The following is a 2,942-nucleotide window of genomic DNA, read 5'->3' on the forward strand; positions in this document are numbered from 1 at the left end:
ACATTGGTATGTGTAAAACCTATCCTGGTACATACTTGGTTCTCTATCAGTGAAATATAAAAGATTAAAACAGGGCACTAAAGGCTTACAAAGATTCACTGACACGAGAACCAGATTACATAATAAAGAAATCATCAATAAGGAGAATATGATCTGTAGTTCTGTAGTAACTCGGTGTCATAAATTATTGAAACTTTGTACGTAGATTAAACCAATTAATAATAAATTTGATCGGTCACAACAGCCTGCTGATCCGAAGTTACATGCTTGAATCTATTTGATTCTCTTTCGCCGCGCCGCTTCAAACCTAAGACATGAACATAGGTAGCGACTGTTCCTTTGCCAAGCGCCCGGTATTAGAACTGAAAAAGCGGATCCTATGGATGAGATCTTAATCCTGAGGCCCTATGTCAATCTAGGATTTGGCACTAGAGAGAACCTTCATTGCGTAATGGCCCAGAGTGCCGAGTAAAGATTTAAATTTGAAGCCTTTCTTTGATATATGCATCTCTACATGAGTTAAAAATGCTTGAATGGGACCTAAGGCAACATATTTACTTATGAATTTATAGACAAAGATCAAGGTCGTAGATCGTAGGTACCGACATCACTATAATTCTTATTAATCAAATTCTTTTTAAGTACTCCTTTTAAAACTTAGCCATTTTCCCCTTTTTTCTTCAAGTGCCTTTACATTATCTTTTGCCTTAGGAACGACTGTTTTCCATATGTCTGTCATTTACTTCAGACATTGCTGTAAGATGGCATTGAAGATGGTTTCAAGGTCATTGTTTAGATGATTACTGTGATCTTGCGAAGAGGCGACAGAAGAGGCAGAGTCCAGGTAATCATTACAGTAGTCATACATGTATGTTTTGTGTGGGGTGGATCGATCCTACATTTCTCTTAAGGAACTTTTCTTTTTCTCTCGTCATAGAGAACAAGCTCATGTCCAATGTTCTGCTCTAGATGTGGCTGTTTGCATTGGTCACAGATTCGCTGTTGACATGTTTTGCAGTAAAACTCAAATCCCTGCAGAATTCTGTGTCACACTCAATGTAGTGTTGGGCTGTATCTGCTTCTTGGCCCATAACTGTTGATCAAAAATCTAGAAAACATTTGTTATCATAGTGTACGTTTGTCACAATCAAAATTTAATCCTGATTATTGTTTTACTTATGTTTATGATTTTTACTTATATTTCCTTTACGAGACCTCTTTATTCTGTTACCTCTAATGAACCTCAAATTTAGAAATTGCAGGCATTGGTCAGTTACGGCCTATTGTATTTGGAGTATTTTGACCACGTAGCCGGGGTCCACGTTTTCATACTTTTTACATGCTTGACGTACAATCCAAGATGTGTCAATAGGTAGTTTTTTACAACGGTAACCATTTCTCCATGAGGGGTAAGTTAAATTTTCTTATTACTTAGTATTTTGATATTGCATTAAGATTTGTTAACTTTGTAAGAAAACGGGTTAAGTAATGTTTTTGTTACTATTTACGTATACAAGTTTTGCTGAGTAGAGTTACTCATGCGTGTAATGTTCTGGTTTTGTGCATGTACTAAGTTATGTATGCACGCAGTGTATTTTGTTTTGGTTTTTTTTTTTGCCGCTTATACTGTCGGTGTCGTGGGTTTAGTTGTTAAAACCACTTGTGTTAAGAAATTGTGTATTCTTAACGCTGTCTACATATATAACAGTGTTTGGTTAGATTTACTGTTTGTACGGTGTGCCATTTGTGCAATGATAGTCAATGGTGACTAGTCTTTTTTAAGGTATACGTAACCTGTGACTTAAAAATGGTATTTAATTTAAAGGTTCCTGATATAATCCTGATAATATCTAGTCATGTGTTTGTTGGCTATGACGTTCAACGGACCGGAGACCCACTGGGAGCCAGTTGGCGGGAGTCCGTCGTGAAACGGGGCGTGTCTGGACGTGGTTGTGAGCGAACACCAGGATAACGTGGATTGAAAGAGACTTTTAAGATATACATATTGTGAATTATAACTGTAAAAATAAGGTGTAAATATTGTTAACAATGATTTTATTTATATATAAAAAATTGTAAATAGAAAAAAAAATCTTGTTGTGTCTGAATGAACAGAACACGACGGCTGTCGTGACAACGTTATGCAATTCTAAATTGGCGTAGCTTTCAACACAATTCTTTATATTTAAAAGAGGAGACTTACTATACTCGTAATTTTGATGTGATCTAGCTGGTTCAGTTTACAAGTATCTCTTTAGTTGTTATATAACAACATAGAGAACAAACATATTACAATAATTTTTGTAACATTGACATAGATGCGTGAGCAGAATAGAAAACATTTGTACAAATTGTGTTCACTACGTTAAATTTCTAATATTAATAACCATGAGCTGTGTCTCTTTCGTTTAGTTTTGTCTTTCCACAAATTTTATTTAAATTGAACTTTGTTAAAGGAAATATTTCCCTATTATAGAACATGTCCAAGAAGACACAAATTCAGACGTGTCAATATTGATGTGATCTAGTAAATGAATATTTTTCACAATACGTCACCAGTAATGATTATAGTGTCAGTCTTTTTTGATAAATGCATGTTTATCCAGGTATAACGTCATTTACTTTCTGCTTTAGACAAAAACATTTAAATATCCATATAACTTTTGCAAAGGGACAAAAATGAAAGAGAAAAAAGGGACTAGAATATCACGCACTAGTTTCAATAGGACAAAAGTGGCGTGATAAAGAGATTATTATGTTTAACAATATTGGTTGGTTCTTAAGAAATGTTATTCAGTAATTAAAAGATCTGGTTTCGTATTAAAAAAATATTCATATATATGTAATTGTTAAACAAAGGAATTCCTGTATTTTAGTAAGAATTCACTAAAATTTACTATTTTAAACAGATTGACCATTTGAATAAGTTTGACTTAGAAAAA

The sequence above is a fragment of the Saccostrea echinata genome, unplaced genomic scaffold (assembly GCF_033153115.1).
Source record: "Saccostrea echinata isolate AGI-Se365-2 ecotype Australia unplaced genomic scaffold, CSIRO_AGI_Sech_v1 ptg000007l, whole genome shotgun sequence".
NCBI classification, from domain to species: Eukaryota; Metazoa; Mollusca; class Bivalvia; order Ostreida; family Ostreidae; genus Saccostrea; species Saccostrea echinata.